Source organism: Marmota monax, unplaced genomic scaffold (assembly GCF_021218885.2).
Source record: "Marmota monax isolate L192 unplaced genomic scaffold, Marmota_monax_Labrador192_F-V1.1 WCK01_AAM20220418_F8-fsc00209, whole genome shotgun sequence".
In the NCBI taxonomy this organism is placed as follows: Eukaryota; Metazoa; Chordata; class Mammalia; order Rodentia; family Sciuridae; genus Marmota; species Marmota monax.
Window position 1 is genome coordinate 1093120 of NW_026694493.1, and position 21097 is coordinate 1114216.

The 21097-nt window shown below is 40.0% G+C and overlaps 1 long non-coding RNA gene across 1 annotated transcript in view; it reads left to right on the plus strand.

The window, feature by feature from the left end:
• Positions 1 to 5674: 5674 nt before the first annotated feature.
• Positions 5675 to 21097, plus strand: part of LOC124075914 (uncharacterized) — an 81817-nt gene continuing 66394 nt past the window's right edge. Inside the window, exon 1 of the long non-coding RNA XR_006846212.2 lies at positions 5675 to 5941. This is a non-coding gene — a long non-coding RNA (uncharacterized LOC124075914). The remainder of the gene's footprint in view (positions 5942 to 21097) is intronic.

Consider the following 21097-nt stretch of genomic DNA (forward strand, 5'->3'; position numbering starts at 1 on the left):
CTTAGTTGCTCTCATTGTATCAAAGAAGACATTTGGCATTTGTTTCTATTTTGTTTCCAATTTCTTTGTCGAAGTGAATGATTTTTAAGACAAAAAAAAAAAGAAGAAAAAAATAAAAGCATTGAGTAGAAGCCATAGAAAACTGCAAAGAATAAGGAGAGTGCCTGAGAAAACCTAATCCTCAAATTTGCTGAAATATCCTGATCCAAATGAATTACATTCCAGAGTTCTAAAAGAACTTTAAAGAAGGTGTTAGTGTAGATGCAGAATAGTTAAGAGCATAGCCCTTGGAGCTTGGCTACCTGGGTTTGGATCTTTACTCAGCCACTTCCTGGTTGTGTGGCCTTGGGAAATCACCTAAGCAATCTGTGTCTTTGTCTCTCCAACAATAACACCTGCCCCATAGGATTGTCTAAGGGTTTAAATAAGATTGTCTATTCTGAGCATGGAGTCTGGCAGTTAGTAAATGTTCAATAACTGGTCCCTGCTGCTGTTATTATATGGTTGGTTTCATGCAGGCTTCTATGAAACATCATGGCAATCAGAGAAAAATCCAGAAAGCAGACATAAATGGATGTGTTACAAGTCTCAAAATAAGTGAAGTTTTCTCGATGTCAGGCAAGATTTCTGACTATACTATTTGACATGTATTACTACATTCCCATTGTGTGTTGAGCTCAATATTGGGCCCTGGGAATAGAATCCTGAGCAAAACACCAGAAATCCATGCCTTCTTTAGTGTGATACATAGGGGGATACATATAATTTCCAAAAATAATTAAATATTTAAAAATTGATCACTGGAAGTTATATAGAAAAAAATAAAAGTAGAGCAGGAGGAAACACAATGTTAGATGAAAAGGATTTAGATTTTAAAGAGGAGAGTTGGATAAAGTCTTTTATCAAAATCTAAAGATAATGTGGCTCTTGAGAATGACCTGTAAAGAGCCCAAGAAGGAAATGTACTGGATGTGTTCCTGCACAGAATGGAGGCTAGTGTGTCTGGGGAAGAGATGGGCTTTGGAGGTTCTTGGAAGGCCCAGGAATATTACCTAGAGGGAGATGGCAGTCATTGACCAGAGGCGTGGCATGCTCAGATATCCATTTTAACAGGTTTCCTCTATGTTGTAAAACTAAAGGGAGGCTACAGTGGAAGCAGGGAGGCCTGGAAGGCAGCTATTGTGTGGGAATAATGGCTTGAGCCAGGTTGGTAGCAATGGAGGTATGAAGACACTGTTTATGATGTAGTCAATTTCTGGATAAAAACGTTGGTATTTTACTAGTGGATTGAACGAGGATGTGAGAAATGAGAGGAGTCAAGGTTAATTTCAAAAATTTTGTCCTGACCTGCTAGAATGATGGAATGCCATTAACTAAAATAGGAAGATACTGGAGCACAACTACCAGTTTAGGTGATGGGAGAAATTGAGGAGCTTGTTTTTTTCGTGTATTTAGATGTATTTTTTGTATATTTTAGATGCCTATTTGACATCCAGGAAAATATATTTGATAGGTAATCAAACTTGTGAGTCTGCAGTTTGGAGAAGAGACCAAAGATACTGCTACATTTTGAATGTGTTCCCAAAGTTTATTTATTGGAAACAATCCCTCAATCCCTGTTGTAGGGGGTGAAGTCTAAAAAGAGATGCTTCGTTCACAAGGGCTTTGCCCACATGAGTGGGTTAGTGTTGTTATTTTATTTTAAGAGTGGACTTGTTGTTAAAGTAAGTTCAGACCTCCCTTGCTCTCACTGTCTTTCCCTTCTGCCTTCCACCATGGAATGACTCAGCACAAAGGCCCTTGCCAGATGCTAATGCCAAGCTCTTGAATTTCTCAGTCTTCAGACTGTGAGCCAAATAAATCTCTGTTATTTGTAAACTATCTAGTCCCATGTATTATTTTGTAGAAAAAGAAAATGGACTAAGATAGGTACATTGAATGTTGAAATTACCCAATGGCCTAAAGTAACTATAAATAAGAAGAACTCCAAGGACTGAGCTCAAGCACATTTAGGTTGAAATAGAAGAGGAAGAGGAACTAGGATCTGGAGACCAAAAAGGAATATCCAGTGAGATGGAGGACAATGGGATCATGGTGTTCTGAGACTCAGTAAAAACAGAGTTCAAGGAGAAGGAGGGATGATCAAGTAAGACCAGAACTAAGAAATTACCATTGAAATTGTTGGTTTAAATGACAATGAATAAATCCCTGAAGAAGAAGGTGATGATGGCTAGGATTCAACATGGGTTCACTAAGAACAAGTTTTTCTAGATAAAGCAAATGTTTTTATTTAGAAAATGTCTGTAGACAATGCCACATTTAATCCAGATTTCAATATGGTATTTGAGAAAAGATTGTTCTGGTATCCTCAAACACAATAGCAAAATATTGGCCTATGAAAAATTTTCAGAGAATTGATAGAGAGCCTATTTTACCCTCTCTCCCCTTGGCTTCTTCAAAGATGTTGTCAAAGATTCATGTAAGAACATCATTCCAATGATGTTCTCATCCAGTTTTCGGATGATACAAAGCAACAGCTAAGTAAGATACAAATACATTGATAGAACACACTAGATCCCAAACAATTCTGCTGGATTAGATGAATGAATAGAGCCAACGAAATGACATTTAGCAAGAATGAATGGGAATTCCTGCATTTGGTACTAAGAACTATCTAACTATCAGGTGAGGGAACTGGTGTTTTGCCGTGGTAAAGGAGAAAGTGTCCCAGGAATTTATGTTGACAAATTCCATACGGAGTAGTAGAGTAATGTTACCAAAAATCAGCCATGTAGGCAGCAATCAGAATACACACATTAATCACTTATCTTTCAGGACTCTGCTGATCAGTCCATACATACAATATTTCATTCCATTCTGGCGTCATGCTTAAAGAGGAAATTGACCTACTGAGGTGCATGTGAAGGAAAAAAACCATGTCTCATGAAAACTACTGCAACCTGTCAGCCCTCCCAGCTCTACCTCTTGCTTCTGCCAGTTCTCTACATGGCTCCCAGAGTGCTTTTTCTTGAACATGAATGGGATCACCTTGCTCAGTTGTTTAGTCTTCAATGCTTTCCCCCCACTGCATAAGAAATAAAACCCAAGTTTCTCCATGTTCTAACCCCAGCCTCCTTTCTCTCTACTTTCCCAAAGAACTCTGGCTACCCTGTTCCCTCAGCTCACCATACTCAGTCCCACTCCAGGACACAGTGTGGATTTTGAGCTCTCAGAGTTCCCAATTTCCCCCCATGTGTTTCTGGCCTGGCCTTTCATGGTTGCCTTTTTCTTACCTGTATGTCAAACAAAACTGGAAGCTATCTGAGGACAGCGACATGAGGGCAGGGATGACGTTTCTTTTTTTACTCTATTTCCTCAGGACACATTTTGCCACAAAACAGGTACTGAGTAAACATTAGTGGAAGGGATGAAGGAATGAGTGAATCAGTGCTAGTTCCTCTGCCTGGAACATTTTGCCTTCCTGTTTGTGCATTCGGTAAACCCTATTCATCCTTTCAAGCACCCAGTTTAGATGTCAGGCACCCCAAGAATGTTCCCTGCTGCTTTACACTGCATCTTGCTCAGCACTTCTCACAGTGATTGGCACGTGGCTCCATAGAGCACTCAGGACATTGTACTCGTTGCCCTACCTGATTATCCTGTCTTACTCCTCTTTGTACGCCCAGGACTGTGGATGGTCACATACCTGTGTGTAATGTCATATCGTATAAAGAATGACTGATGCAATGGAGAATGTGTAGCCCAAAGAAAAGAAACATAATTCTTTCAGTAGGAAAAAGAAAAAAAAGAAGCTGATCCTTTGACCTTGGTGTTACAGAGCTACGTTACATCAAAGAACAGGAATGATGGAGAGTCTCCAATCTCTTCCATTTCTGAGACTGAGCTCTGGAATTCCACAGAGTCTATGTATTATTGCTTGCTTGATTGCCATTTCCAAGCTAGATAGCCCCAGAGAAAGCTGGGGAGAAGTATGGCCCCCTTTGCTGCAGGGCATTGTAGGTGAAGATGAGATGGTCACCCTGAGCATTAGTGAAGAGGAAGGCCTGGGAATACCATCTCATGGAGGCTCGGGTCAGAGTTTCTTCACACTCTGCCCCACTGGGCTCTTGGCTCTAGCTCTCTCCAAAGCTGATTTGGATTCAGGGAGCTGTGAACACTGTACCACAAGACCTTCATTTCCTTGTATTTGAAGCATAGAGATTCAACTTCATGACAAGGCCATAATTCATTCTGGGTCAGAGCACGTCTGAATTCACACAGAGATCTGGCAGGAGGTTGGCAGTGTGGGTAGAAAAGGTTTGCTGGGTAGACAATGCTTCATAGCCCTCAGCTGCATGGCCATGTTGTCCAAGGATATGGATAAAGAAAGGAGCCAGAGTCCAAAGGGGAACTATCTTGCAAAACTGCCCTGCATGTCCCTGCAGGCAGGACAGGGGCCTTCCAGTAAATCCAGCACAACAAGAGCCTGGCCTGGCCTCAGCTTACAGGATGTTGATAAAGAATTCAGAGGACACTTACCTATCCTCCCGTAACCAGTTTCCTGGAAAGCATTTGCAGAAGGCAGTTCTGCCTGTGTCACACCTGCTTGGGTCTGCTCAGGTATCTACAGATCTGTGCTCAAGCTGTGAGGCAAGAATCCCACTGGCCACCTTGAAGCAGTCCTAGGCTTGCTTCCCAAGAATAAACGTGATAAGATACCAGCACTCCGGTTCTCCGTCTGTTTATCTCAGCAGGGGGACACAGTTTGCAAGTGTTGCTCTCACCTTTGCAAACATCCGGGAAGACACTTAGCCCAGTTTCAGAGTCACCCTGAAGTGCTCCCTTGCTTGACTCTACCTATTCCCCTAACATCCTGTCTCTCCCACTGTGCATTCCTCATTCCCATTACCAGAATCTCAGAAAGCAGTTCAACTCCCAACAAACTAGTGGAACCCGTAAGACCCATCTTTTGAGTGACTTCAGGGCCCTGCTGGCCCTTACATCTTGTAACAATAATTTTCTTCTGGACTGCCCAGCTCCACAGCAGGTCACAGGTCACGCTGGGCTGCAGCTGACCCATGAGAAGGCAGTGAGGGGTTCTCCATGCCTCCTCACTTCAGGGCTGTAGCCATTCATGGAGAAATATTGATCTAATGGACCATTTTGTAAAAGCAGTTGATAATAATTTTGTAATATTATCTACCTGGAAAGTTCCTTGGACCTTAAAAACCACACTGTGCATTGAGTGATTGTGTCTATCATACAATAGGCATCCAATACACATTTGGTGGCTGACAAATTTGTTCTATGAACAAGAATTAAGTGAAGACCCATCATTTGTTCTAGATACCCAGGGAGGAATAAAGAGGATTAATGAACAAGTCTCTGTCCTTATTAATCCTACATAGCAGTGGTGAAGAAAAGTCTTAGCATTTGATGAGAAAAATTCCACTGTGGGGCTGTCCATGACCAGGGCACCCCTGTACATTGCAGTCCAGCAAGGACTTAGAAATCTCTGTTTTGCTCAGCATTCCAGGCTGACTGGGGTCTTATCTGAGTGGCCTTGGGCCATCTGTGAGAACCTATGCAGGGCAGGCCCTGCCCCCACCCCATGGCTACATTCCCCTCCCACAAATGTTCAAGTCTTATTCTCCCTGCTCTGTTTTGTCTAAACAACACTTATGAGTATTGAGATAGTGTCCTAGAGGAGAATCCCAGAGGACATGCTGATATTCCACTATTTAATTTGGGCAGTGAGCATGACGAAGGTAATAGACGCAGAATTGCTACAATCTCTCTGCTGCTTTGAAAATGAGGAAATGGTGGGGGAAAGAAGCTTGCTAAGGATCATGAAGAGGGCTGCACAAGACCACAAAGTGTTCCCCTCTTAGACGGCTCTGCTGTATCCATCCTGGAAATCATACTGAGATCAGACCAGCAGGTGAGTCTCATCCCTGTGTGGATCTCATCTCTGCCCCAGATGGATGGGGACCTCATACCTTTAGCTCCCCCTTCTCAGCAGACGAGCACTGTGTGCCTTTGTTGGTTATTCTCAGGGCAGTCAGTCTTTCTACAGTATTTGATTTTCTCTTCCTTCTAGCTCTGGACTCCCTAGAAGTAGTCAGATAAGAGTCTGTGGTATTATTATGGTTCACTATTTTCAAGGCTTTGTTGTGGTATTGAGCTAATTTTCTAAGTTCTTGACAGTTTATTTATTTCTGTTGATGACCAATACTCCCAGCCATACTTCTGGGTTCCCCTTTTCCCTGGCCCATCTCAACTAATATATATATGGGGTCCTTGTGGACATAGGGCTTCCATGAAAGCCTCCTCCCCTCCTTCTCCACTTCTTGACCCTCCTGCCAGACTTCTGCTGTAGAAAGGGAGGGTTGAAGGCTATCCTGGCCTGCACAGTCTCTGGCCCAGTTGGAGCCTGCTTTGTGTCCAGTCCCTCTGTGCTTAGGCTCCCTGGGATAAGAAGCATGGTCTCTCAGGTTTTCCAGTCTAACTCCTGCCTTTAACCTAGCCCTAGTACTCTATGGATACTCAAGATCCATGTGCTGAGTTAACTAATTAACAACCTAGCTTTTGGAGATTTCCACTTACCAAACCAACAGGATGCTGCCTAATCACCTGGGCCCAAGCAAGTGGGGCCCAGATGTCCCTGTTCAGCTGCCTTCCCCTGTCCTTTTTTTTTTTGGAAAAAAAGTATTTTCTCCAAGTATCTCAGTCCTTAAGGAATCCTACTTTGAAACCTTTTGCAGATCAAATCTCTGCTACAGGCAGAATTTCCTTTGAGGTCACAGGAGGAATTTCAACATCAGCTGAAAGTTAAGCCCCTGAGGTCCTGTGAGATTTCAGTTTTCAACTATTTGGACTTGTTACTCATTTGCAGGCCCGGAATCTCATTTTTTTTCATCTCTTTCCAAGATTGTTTTGTTTTGTTCGGTGAATGGGTTGTGCATGCTGGGGGCAGTGGTGTGCTGACAGAGACCATTTTAAGGTGATCTTTGATTTATAGATGCCTTTAATTTCTCATCTGATAGAGTTGAAGTATTTTCCCCAAGTATCATTAGCCTTTTCCCCAGTTCCAAATGTGTCAATCAGCTGGGGAAGAGGAGCTGACGCTTGAGAGTGAATGGTGACAAACTGACACCCAGCCCAGGGGTGAAGACTGGAATGTGCCTGCTGGAGCAAGAGTAGGGCAGCTCCCTACAGCCCACAGCCGGCTCCAACCCCTACCCCAGCCAGCCCCTTCCTCCCCACAGTGCAAAGGCATTGAGGATAATGCCTCTGCTGCCCACCTCTTGCTTCTCTGACTCTATAAATAAGCACCAAGCAATTATGGGATTAACTGAAATCTGCAGCAAAGGTAATCATTTAAGGCTTTGGGCTTTTTAAAATAATTTTTAAGTTTGTTTTAATTAGTTATATATGACAGTAGAATGTACTTTGATACATCCTCTATAATGGAGTATAATTTCTCATTCTTCTGGTTATACATGATTCTACATCAGTCATAAATAAAATATAAACAAATACATTTCCTGTTAATGGGCATAGGGCTCTAGCAATTCAGTTATTAGTGGGGATTTCTTCATGCAAGGAGGTAATCAAATTCAGACCATCATGCCCACATCTCTCCTTCTCGTCTCAAACTCTACCTTGGATTGCAGTGCCATGACAGTGAGATTGTTGCAAGCCAGCAAGAAAGCTCATACCTCTACTTGGGAAGTGAGATATTTATGAAAATTCTAATTTTTCTCCTTTTCTTTCCTCTCTGCAGAAAGATGGAATGTGAGGCAAGAAGCGATCTCATGTTCTTTAAACATCTATTATGTGGCAGACATGAGATTAGGTGCTTAACATATGTATTAAGTCATGTGTGTGTGTGTGTGTGTGTGTGTGACAGAAAGAGAGAAAAATATTTTTTATTGTGAACTATACTCACTTTCCAAAGACTGCACAAAACAAAAACATTCAGCTCAAGATTTATCACAAAGCAAATGTCTATGTAAAATCAATAAATGGATGTTGCCATTGTGTTGGCTTAGGATCCAACTTCTTCAACAAGACTCCTGAAGTGCAAGAAGTAAAATCAAGAATCAATAAATGGGATGGTATCAAAGTAAAAAACTTCTTCACAGCAAAGAAAACAATAAAAAAATGTGAAGAGAGAGCCTACAGAATGGGAGGAAATCTGTCCCACCTGCACCTCAGATAGAACAATAGTCTCCAGATTATATGAAGAACTCAAAAACCTTAACACCAGAGAAACAAATAACCCAATCGATAAACGGGCAAAGGAACTGAACACCTACTTCACAGAAGAAGAAATACGAAGTCAACAAAAATATGAAAAAATGTTCAATATCTCTAGCAATTAGAGAAATGCAAATTAAAATTGTGCTGAGATTCCATCTCACTCCAGTCAGAATGGCAATTATTAAGAATACAAGTAACAATAAATGTTAGTGAGCATGTGGGGGAAAAGGTACACTCATATATTGATGGTGGGACTGCAAATTGGTACAATCACTCTGGAAAGCAGTATAGAGATTCCTCAGAAAACTTGGAATAGAACCACCATTTGATCCAGCTATCCCACTCCTCAGTATATACCCAAAGGACTTAAAATAAGCATTCTACAGTGACAGAGAAATGTCAACATTTATAGCAGTTCAATCACAATAGCTAAGCTATGAGATCAACCTAGGTGCCCTTCAACAGATGAATGGATAAAGAAATGTGGTATATATATACCCAATAGAATATTACTCAGCCATAAAGAGAAAGAATGACTTTATGGCATTTGCTGGTAAATGGATGGATCTGGAGACTATCAGGCTAAGTGAAATAAGCCAATCCCCCCCCCCCCAAAAAAAACAAAGGCCAAATGTTCTGTACAATATGTACACAATAAGGGGGAGGGAGAGGGAAGAATAGAAGTTCATTGGATTAGACAAAGGGGGATGAAGGAAGCAAAAGGGGACAGGAATAGGAAAGAGAGTGGAATGAATGGGACATAACTTTCCTGTGTTCCTAGATGAATACATGACAGTGAAATGCCACATCATGTACAACTGCAAGAATGGGATCCTAATTAGAATAAGTTATACTTCACATATGTATGCCAAAATACACTCGACTATCCTGTACATCTAAATATAACAAATTAAAAAAAAAAGAAATAGATGTTGCCAAAACCCCAGAAAAGTGCCCTTATGATCCCTTTTGATTATTATCTCCTTCTCTAAAGAAAAAAACTGACTTTAGGTGAAATCACTTGCTTTTCTTTGCAGTTTAACACTTATGTATTAATTCCAAACACCATAGTCTTATATTTAAAAAATTATATGGATGGAATTAAACAGCATGTGTTCTTTTTGTCTCTTTCTTAAATATTAGGTTCACAAGCTTTATTCATGTTATTATTTGTGGCTATAGATTTTCATGTTCATTTTTTTCTTTATGGTGTTTCCTGATATGAATAAAATCTAATTTTTTTATTCATTCTATTATTGGCAGATTTTCAGGTGGTTTCAAGTTTGGGGTTCTTATAAAAATATAATTCTATAGTGAGAATTCTTGAAAATATCTCTTTTTGTGCCCATGTGTTCACATTTCTATGGCTAGGTACCTAAGAGTGTAGTTTCTAGGTCTTGAGGTGCTCTAGGAGTTAATACCAAACAATGTTCCCAAGAAACTGTATTTCCATCAGTGAAATGGTTTCTCCACCTCCTCTTCAATACTTAGTATTCTCAATATTTATAATTTTACATGTTCTGGGGGCCATGTCATTGTATCTTAATATTTATTTGCCCTTTGAATATTCTATGATGTGACCATTCCTTTTTTATATTGGTTTTCCCCCTACTGATTTGTGATATTTTGTTATGTAATTTGGATACAAATAAGTGGTCTGTTATGTATATTACAAATATCTTATATTCCATAACTATTATTTTCACTCTCTGAATGTTGTCTTTTGATGAACAGAAGTTATTACTTTTAATGTGTCTTTCCTCTGTGATTAGTATTACTTGTGTTCTATTTAAAAAGTTATCATTGGATTATAGGTTATAATTGGATTCTTTGATAATTGGATTCTTTGATAATTGGATTCTCCTATAATTGTCTTCTTAGAGGCTTATTGTTTTGCCTTCATATTTCAATATAACTTATGCCCGAAATTGCTTTTTATGATGGTATGAGGTATGTGTTGAATTTCTTTCTTTCTTTTTTTTGGGGGGGGTTCAGTATGAATATCCCAAATGTCTTAGTATATTTGTTGAGAAGACCATCTTTTCTTACTACCCAAATAAATAATATGGGATGCCCATATGGGATTTTTAAAAAATTTCATTGGTCTGATTTTTCTTGAGGTGTGGGGGAAGTTATTGTTTATAATTTAATACACAACATTTTTTCTTGTTGTGATGTATAATGATATTTTGGTGTCTTTTCCATACTTTTATTGATGCATTATAGTTGTACTTAACAGTGGGATTCATTGTTGCATATTCATACATGTACACAATACAGCAATACAGTATTTCCCTTTCCCTCCCTCCTTCCCTTTTCCTGCTCCCTTTTCTCTACTCTACTTACTTCCCTTTGATTTTAATGAGACCACCCCTCCAACATTTTTTTTCCCTTTTTCCTCTCTAGCTTACACCTACGAAAAAAAACATGACCTGACTTTCTGAGTTTGGATTATTTCTTTCTTTGATGTGTCCTTATTTGATTTGGGTATAAATACGATACTGACTTCATAGAATGAATTTGGAAGTGTTTCATCCCTTTCTATTTCATGGAATAATTTGAGGAGTATTGGCATTAGTTCTTCCTTAAAGATTTGGTAGAATTCAGCTAAGAATCCACTTTGTCCTGAACTTTTTTTTTTAATGACTTTTTATTACCACTGCTATCTAATTGCTAGTTATTTGTCTGTTGAGGTTTTCTATGTGCTTCTTGATTCAATTTTGGCAGGTCCCATGTGTCTGAAAATATATTCATTTCTTCTAGGTTTTCCAATTATTGGAGTTTAAAATTTCAAAATAGTCCCTAATGATTCTCTGAGTTTCTGTGATATCTGCAGTAGTTTCCCCTTTTTCATCTCTAATTCTATTAATTTGTGTCTTTTTGGTTTTTCTTTTGGGTTAGTTTGGCTACGGGTTTATCAATCTTGTTTATCATTTCAAAGAACCAACTCTTTGATCATTGATCCTTTGAATCATTTTTATTCTCTATTTCATTGATTTCAGTCCTGATCTTAATTATGTCCTTCCTTCACTGGTTTTGAAATTGGTGAAATTTTTTTCCAAGGGCCTCAAGATGCATCCTTAGGTTTTTTTTTAAGATCTTTCTGATTTTCTTATATGGGCACCCATAGGTATAAACTTTTCTTTTAGAACCACCTTCACCTATTTGCTACAAGTTGCTTTGTAGCCTAAACTATGGTCTATTTTGGATATGGTTCCATAAGCACCTGAGAAGAAAGTGTATTTTGCTGTTGTTGGGTTAAATATTCTATAGCTATCTATTAGATTTATAACTTTTTTTCAGATCCACAATCTTTACTGAATTTATATCTAGATGACCTATTTATTGGTGAAAGGGGTGTGTTGAAATTACCCAGTATCATTGTACAGGGGTCCATCTGAATCTTTAATTTGAGTTGGGTCTATTTAATATAATTAGGTGCACCAACATTTGGGGCAAAAACATGTTCTATCATTGGATTTTTGAAGTGACCTTCTTTGTCTCTTCTGAATAATCTTGATTTGAAATCTGCATTGTCAGATATGAAGTTAGCTATTCCTACTTGTTTTCGGGCTTTATTTGCACAGCATATCAATTTCTAGCCTTTCACTTTTAGCCTGTGATTGTCTTTGCCTGTTAGGTGAGTTTCTTGCAAACAACATTAGAGTGTCTTGATTTTTGTCCCTTCTGCCATGCCTTTTACTTGGAGAGTTGAGATTACATTCAATGTTATTATAGAGAGATTTTATTGAATCCTGCCATTTTGTTTCTGATGTTTAATTTGGTCTTGTTCCTCTTTTGTTTACCTACTCTTCAAATGAGATTTGTCCATTTGTGAGATCTGGGCTTTATTTTTAATTTCTTTTGTGTGTACAGTTTAAGTATTTTCTGAAGTGCCAGTTTAGTAGTAATAAATTTTTTTAGTTTCTGCTTCTCTTAGAAAGTTTTTATTTCTTCTTCAATTCTGAAGGATAGTTTTGCTAGATGTAGTCATCTTGGCTGACAGTTACTTTCTTTCAGGGCTTGAAATACATCATTCCAAACGCTCCTGGGTTTTTAGAGTTTGTGCTGAGAAATCAAAAGTAATTCTGATTGGTTTGACTCTAAAAGTGACCTGATATTTTTCTCTAGAGACTTTTAAGATTTTATACTTGTCTGTATGTTAAGTATTTTAATTATAATGTGTTGAGGAGAGGTTCTTTTTTTTTTAATCTTGTTTGGGGGTCTGAATTCATCCTGTATCTGGATATCCACCTCATTCTCATGGTTTTGAAATTTTTCTATTATTTTCCTGAATAAGTTATCCATTCAATTTGTCTAAATCCCACAACCCTCTTCCATTTCAATTATTCTTATATTTGGCCTCTTGATGTTGTCCCAGTGTTCTTGCATATTTTGGACACAGTTACTTAACTTCTTTTTCTTTAATACTGTCTGGATGTTCAAGGTTGCTCACTTGTCTTCCAGCTCTGATATTCTGTCCTTATCATAGTCTACTTTATTAGATATGCTTTCAACTTAATATTTTATTTGGTGTATTGTGTCTTCTGTTTCCAAGATTTCTGTTTGTTTCTTTTCAATACCTCTGTGTATGTACTGAATTTCTCCTTTTATCCTGTACTGACTTCCTTAACTGGAATTTTGTCTGGACAGATCAGACCAATAAATCCCAGGGTGGGGCTACTGCAGAATTCTAAAAGGGGAGCTCTTGTGGTTGTGGCTTATTCTAATCAGCTCTTACAGGATTCATTAGGTGGTATCTGCTATGGAGAGATTCAATCAACTCATCCCTGGGGCCAGACAGATACCAATCTCTGCTGGAAGTCTGGATCTCAGGAGCCTCCCAAGAATTCTACTCTTAGGACAGGGGAGCCAACCCTGCACAGTTCTCACACACTCTGCTATCCTTGAATATGACCTTCCCAGGCTTAGTCCCTGAGTGTAACCCCATCTGTCTGTTCAAGTTCCTGGCCCTCTTCAACTGGTCATGAACTGCCAGACTCAAAAGGAAAGCATGTTGCATTCCCTTCAATATTTCTGACTTGAATTCTGTGCCTGTTTTACTCACATTCTTCTAGGTACTCCCCAGGCCACATGACACATGTTTGCTGGAACAGAATGGCAGTATTTGCTGTAATCTTCTGGGCTCCCATAGCAGCAAGCTTCAGTGCAGCCTCCTCAAGATAGTTTCCCATCTTAGTTCTTTGCTCAGCAGTTGAGAAGCACAGAGCACTTTTCAAACACCAGTTTGCTGTGCAGTCTATGATCAGCTAAGTTCAGACTGATTTTCTGATCTACAGGTTTTTTTATGCCAAATTTGTTCATTTTGTTTTTTCTCTCTGTGTTGTATCTCCCCTCTGCAATGAACTGGTGCCATTTCTGCTGTTGCAACCAACTTGGCCCCTATGAACTCTTTTATGTTCTTTGTTCAATGCCCTCAAATTTCTAAGTCTTTAAAGATTCTCTGACTGTCTTGATATTGAATATTAGTGAGTTCCTTCTTTCATTCACCTCACTAAGAAGTAGTGTTCCCACGCTTGAGTCCCAAGCCACAGGAAATGTGGCCTTCCTCTAATCTGCCATCTTTTTTTTTTTAAGGTGGGTTTTTTTTTTTAATTTTTTATTGTGGGTTGTTCAAAACATTACAAGTTTCTTGACATATCATATTCCACACTTTGATTCAAGTGGGTTATGAACTCCCACCTTCACCCCATACACAGATTGCAGAATCACATCAGTTACACATCCATTGATTTACATATTGCCATACTAGTGTCTGTTTAATCTGCCATCTTGAATCTCCCTCATTGTTCTGTCTATTCTTGATCCAACCCCAGAATCTTAAGTACTGTAACTTTTTAATTTGTCTTCATATCCAGAAAAGCAAGTCTTTCTGCTTTGTTCTTATTCAAGAGTCTTAGATGTGTTTAGCCCTTTGCATTTCCACAGAAATTTTAGAATTAGCTTATCAATTTCCACCAAACATGACTATTTTAAAATTATGTACTAATAACATTGTGCAAAATTGTTTTAGAAAAGTATCCTCCATTTACAGAGGATTTGCATTTTTTCCTACTAGGTAGTTGGGATTGTTTTATTTTGGGAAGCCTTATCTAGTTTTGCTTTATCCTTACTTCTTCAATGTCTCAACACAAAATAGGGGAATTACAATCCCTCCTCACCTTGGACTGCAGTCCATTCCTTTAAGCCAGTCTCTTATCCTTTCTGCAACCCCTGATGAACTGTCAAATATTCCCAGTGTAACATCTTCCAGTTTATTTCCTTAAGCTTCCAAATGGTTTCAGTAATTCCTCACTCTTTTATTATCTTTTCCTCTCTCTTTTTATTTAAGATAGGATTCCTAGCTATCCTAAATAGGAAAATTGCTCTGAATTATCTAACTTCCCTTTTTTTCCCCAAACTGGGTGGGGGCCAATTAATTTATCTGGGCAAATAAATCTAGAATACATCAAAGAAGTCCTTTATTTGCATTCAACCATATTGCCTTAATTTTAGAAACAGATCATTTAAAATTAAACCAGACTTTTGCATTGTTGCTTCAGAATTCAAAGTGATTTAATTCTCAACTTGCTAGTCCCTTAAGAATATTCTTCATATCTCATTCATCTTTATATCCTTAGCAACTGGCATAGTAAGTGTTCAGACAGTATTTTAAATAAGACCAAGAATAGGTAAGAGAAATGCTAATGGAAATAGTTTCTGAATGGATTACATTTCTCCACCTAAAAATTCCCCATCCAACGTACTACAGAGTATCTTTCCTGTCCAATTTTCATCTTCAAGACATAATTTTTAAATGGTAAGATTGGAACACATGAGCAAATCCAGGGCCTCCATCCTCAGCTCTCTTCTTTAAAGTCTTATAAGAGATTCACAACTTCAAAACCAGTCTAGTTTCTTTCCAAGAGTCTCTGGGATGGTGGAAGACTATCAGATGATTGCCCAGAATGAAACACTAGATGGGTCTGCTTACGGTCAATTGAGCTTCGACATGCCCCACCCTGAACTCTGCCTCTCCTTCTCCCTTATGGTTTGTTTCCCTTTGCTGTGTTGTCGTCCTCATTTGGTGGCACGGCATCCTCCCAGAGGCCTATACTAGAATTCTAGGTGTCATTCTTCATTGCATCCTATACCAAATCACCAAGTTTGATGAGTCTTGTAATTAGTATTTCTCAAATTTGTCCCTGCCCCAGACATTTCCACTCTGCCAGTTCTAATGTGGTCTCTCATCTCCATGAATCTGAGGTTCTACATTGGCCTCCTAACGGGTCCCACCTCCATTCTCTCTAGACCATCCTTCATAGACTGATCAAACATTGACACAGATTGTTTAAAGCTCTTTGGAGTTTTCCTCTTGTCTACTGACAGGCTAAACTCCTTGCCACAGTTTATAAAACTCTCCATAATCTGCCCCTTGCCTACCTGTCAAGCTTCATTTCCCACTGTTCTCTTTTGTGAGGTTTATAGTCTGAAATTACCAAATATATTACACTTCCACTCATTCCTTGAATCCTAATTTGAACTAGGTTAATGGAATGAATGGAGAAAAGAAATTCAAGTCTTTACTTTTGAATTTTTTTCTCTCAGCTCTTCATTGGCTTAACTCATACTTATTTCTCATGAATCATTTTCCAGAGCCTCCCCAGTACAGTCTAAGTGACCCCTCAATGTGCTCCCATAGCAGAGCCCAATCAAAACACATAATACATCATATTGAAATATTTTTGTCTGTCATCTTCACTTGAAGGCACTCCAGCTTACTGGTAGCATTTAATCAGCTCTCAAAAAAATAGTTGAAAAACTGAATTGAATAATTAGAATGTGTACTTTCTCGCTATCTTTGTCATTTCAATTTGTTTTGTTCTTTCTTGAGTTTTTTTGTCTCTGAATTTTTAATAATATCTAAGAGCATTATTATATTTTGAAGATCCATTGAATTTTCCAACTTATAAATATCAATTATATTTCTTTAAACGTTTTTTTTACATATCCAGATAGGCATATTGATATTGAATTCTTTTTCTCCAAGAGCCCTCATCTCATATATTTCAACATTTTTCCCATCTTCTCAGCCCATCACACATCTGTTTTCTTACTAAGTCCCATAGCATGGTGCTCCATTTTAAAATATGTTCCTTGATTATACATTACCTTTCTCACTAGTGGAATTGGAACCTAGGGCCTTTTATGCCTTCCCTTATCCCACAAGCTTACCACTTCCTTATATTTATTTTGTGGAACCATTCCCTCAGTTACTGAGAGTAAACTCTTCCCTCAGCAGAAATTAAAAATCTGGTGATTTCAGCTGTTGGAGCAATCATTAGCCAGGTTTTCTGCATCCAGACATCAATCCTAATGATCACCATCCATTTTCTTTGCCTTTGATCTAAACATGTCAGCTTCCCTTGACTTTCTGACCAATAGAAATGGTGGCACCTGTTTCAGTGCCTGCCACTTTGTCTGTCACTTGGGTTTGAAGAAGGAAGAAGAGAGCAGACCATTTTCACAATGGACTTGGCCCCAATTTTGTTTTACTGCTTCATTTTATTACAACTTATAAACCTCAAAAGGCATTAGAAAAGTCCAGTGTCTGAGGGCTCAGAAACCAGCAACCCAATACATTGATATCCTCTCATTGACTTACCTCTTGTGGCAGACTGAACTTTCAAAACGTATCTACACGTTTATTTTAGTATCACATGTTGTTCTAGAACCTTGTGGCTCCTCAATAAGTAGTGAAATCTATCTTCCCTCTCCCCAAGTTTAAATGGGCCCTGTGACTGCTGCTGTAGGTACAATGTCAGGGAAGTGACATGAGGAACTTCTAAAGCTGGGTTATAAAAAGGCAATATACCTTGGGAACACTGGACTACTCTGAGAAGGCTAGCACCCTGAAGCTGCATGCTGAGCCCATGTAGAGATATCACATGGAGGGATAAAGTGGGGTCTGGAGGGAAAGGAGAAGAGAGAAAAGGAGAGGAAGGGGAAGGGAGGAGGAGAGTGAAATGCCCAAAGAACCACAGTTATTTCAGTCCCTGGTTTTGCCTCTTTCCCACCCAACTGACAGACAAAGTTTGGGAGCTGTAAACCCTGAGGGCTCATTCACTCAAATGTCTATCATGCAACTCAAGATAGCTCCAACTGACACCAGGTAAGATATTCCTTTCACACCCTGCACAAATTGCAGATTTCTGGGGGAAAAAAAAAGTTTTAAGCCACATTTTTTGAGGGGTTTTTAATTTTCAAGCAAGAATATATAGGGATAACACCTTTACCAGACTTCAGACTAGAATTATTATTTAATGCCTTTTCTGTTAAAATTAAAAAGTGGAAATTTGAGATTCTATACATGCCCTTGGATGATAGAGTGGTAGAGTGAAAGGGCAAGTCAGAGGGTTTAAACCCTGTATTGACACAACTGTGGGAAAATAATACAGGGTATATATTTTTGGGGCTCTTGGAAGGCAGAAGAAAGAAAGAATAATTAAAGTGATTGAGAAGGATGAGAAGCATGTGAAAAGCGGTGCCTGATCCATAGCAGAAGGAAAGGGGTGGCCATTTCTGATTCTCTAGAAAGGGCATTCCCTAGCCCACAGAAAAATACGAAAGCCTTACTTTTCATAGTGCCTGATTCCTATCACCAAGAAATCTCTTTCTCTCCTCTGCTTCTTCCTGTATTTCTAGGGCATTGGGCTCCCAAGATCTCAAGACAGGTGGGTGACTGTCCATGGTGCTGCCCTAGGGTTACTGTGCCTTTTGATGACTTCTGCTCTGGACCATGTTTTATTCCTTCACAGTAACTCACATCTATAGGCTCTGTGGTTTATAAGCCAAAGGTATCCTTGAAATTAGATGATATAGAATGTGTCATGTGGCTTTATATATTTGTTATAGGATGTGCTATTAAAAAAATAGGGAGACCACCATTGGGCAATTCTTTACTTCAGTGCCATAAGGATACATCTGTGTGTGTGTGTTTGTGTGTGTGTGTGTGCGCGCGCGCGCGTGTGTGTGTGTGTTCTTCTCAATAGAACAAGGACTAAACAAGACTTTATAGAGGGTTCTGAGGTAGTTTAGTCATTGACAATGTAACAGATTTCCTATACAGTGCTTTCAAGTGTTATAATTAGAATTTTCTTCTGCATGTTTCATTGGACATCTTTGTTATTATTGGACATGAGCATAGGCATCCCATGCTCCACTGTGCTAGAAAGGGGAGTCTAGGGACCCTTGCATCAAGGAGCAGCACAGAATCTGGGACATGCAGTGGAAGGGATGGTTAACCTTGCTCTTTCCTCCTCCCTCATTCTTCTGCCCTTTCTTTCCAGGTCTTTTATTGCTGTGTGAAGTTTAAGTGGAGGTAGGAAAGTAATAACAATGGCAAATCCTGAGAGGCCCAGAGGGTAGGAGTCTCCTTCCCATTTGCTTCACAGTAATCCAGGCAGCCACTGTGGAGAGGTGATGAGGAGAGACTAGCATCTGAAGCCAGACCTGTGTTCAAATCCAGCCTCTGGCCCTTGGTTGCATTACATTAAGCCAGTTATTTGTGACATTTTTGATATGCAGAAAGATACCGGCCTGCAGAGAAGTGTTATAAGGATGAAGTGAGTTGATACATTAGAATTTTATAAACTACACTCATGAGGGGTTACCCTCTTCTCTGGGGCCTCGAAGGAGACATAAAGTGGTGAATCCAAGGGGCTGGTGAAAGCTGCAGGAAATGAGGGCACAGATGAGAAAAGTCCCTAGAGACAGCAGAGGTGTGGACCAGAGGCCCTGCCAGCTGAGTCTCCTGGGGCCAACCAACCAGAGGGAGGAAAGAGGCGCACCTGGAGGTGGGCTGCTGCCCAAATCACGTTGGCATGAAAGGGCAAGGCCCAAGGGCAGGAGCTACCACAGTAAGATTATCCACGTGCCAGGCACTGGCCAAACACCACATGCTGTGGTAGGGCCTTCCATGCTCATTTAATTCCCCCCAAAACTCTTTGAGGTGATGTCACTGTACTCATCTTACAGAGTACAGAATGAGGTTCTGATAGAAGAAATTTCTAAAAATTCCACAGTCAGACAATAGCAGAATCTGATACAAAACTTCAGTTTTCAGACACCAAAGTCTCAGTTATAAAAAAAAAGTGTGTGTGTGTGTGTGTGTGTGTTGTTTTGCTTGTTTGTGTTTCTTAAAGGGATTTCATAATAAGGGAGAATGCAGAAGAATCTATTATGAGATAGCCCCAAAGCCAAGGGATCAAAGCACCAAGGTTTGCAAAGCAGTGTGGGTGGGAAGGGTCAGAATGTGGTCCATGTGAATAGCAGAGGTGGGCGAATGCCTTCCCCCTTGGGAGGGCTCTTGGTGGTTGGATGCGTTCACAGGGCTGGGTGATCCACCACATGCAGCCTGTTCTTATGTGAAGACCAGAAAATTTCATCTTGTACCTCTCTGTGCTTTTGTTCCCTCTTTATTATAATGGATAGAATGAGTGAAAGACAAAAAGCATTCACCAAAGTACCTACTATGACATTGTTCTGTTAATAGACATGACTTGGAAAGGAAATTAATTAAATTCACTTCAATTTAATTTAAGACATCTATGGAACACCCACACCATCACTGTGAACCGCAAATTCAACCACAAACAATATAAGCAAAGTGTCTGTTTTCCTAGAGATTGTAGCCTAATGGTCAAGGAAGTTGGGAAGTGTCACATGAAAGTGATACAGGTTTCTCTACGGCAAGCATTTCATGTTTTCATCACAAAACATGCATTGTGACTTTCTAAGAGTGGGTAAAGTATGCAGTGTTCTCCCAAAATATGTAGCTATGAAATCCAATATTACTTTATAATTATAAAGCATCTTCGTATAGTGTCAGGGCCAGTACTCTGCAGAGCAAGCTTGAGGAAAATGTTGAAGCAGAGAGAGAAAGAATGATAGGCGTCACCTCCACCTCCCCTCATCTCACTGCAATACAGCAGCGTGGCCAAGGGATATGATGGGAAACGAGCCGAGAACATAGCATCCAGGGGATGCAGATGTGGGGACAATAGCTCCATTCCTCAATGCCAAATGGTGGCTGCCTCTTGACCATGAACTTGATAGAAAGTCAAGGCAACCTGGAAACTGCCATAGGCAATCCTGGGGAAGGCTTGTGCTTCTCTAAGTAGGGTCGAGAGGCTCATTGAGCCAACAAGGTTACAGAAGGGAGCAATAGAAAGTGGGACCTAATAAGGGGAAAAGTCCTTTCCTTCTAGGTCTTGGGAGAGGAAATCCGGGAAGGATTTCTTGTGAGTCTTGCAGGAGGACCTAGGTGGCAGCTGCCCTGCCATGAGGGTACAGCATGTCCTGTCTTACGGATATAAACAGAAGTGCTGGCTCAAGCCAGCTGTGAGCCCTCGTATGCCAGCAGAGTTTATCACTCAGGCAAACAAGCCAGAGGAAGGGAGCTGACAAAAGGACAGCACCCCCCCGCCCTTCTCCAGGAAGACGTTGCGGTCTTGGTTACCCTCTGGATTTTTCCTCTCTCTGATCTCTTGCTCTCACGCCATGTCCCCTGCCCAGGCATTACATAACAGCCCGGGCTGCAGGGAACACCTATACAAGAGGCCATGACAGTTAGACAATGGGCAGGCAGAGGCTGTCCTGAGAAAACAGAGTCATTCATGGGCTGTGTGAGAGGCAGCTCTGTTCCCAACTTGGCTCGCTGGTAAATGAAGTGCGCTGGGGACAAAGAGGGAAACTTTACACTCTACCAATTTTCCCACAGTGGCAGGCTCACAGAAAAACAAGGCACTAGTTGGCTTCGCGGAGAAAAGGC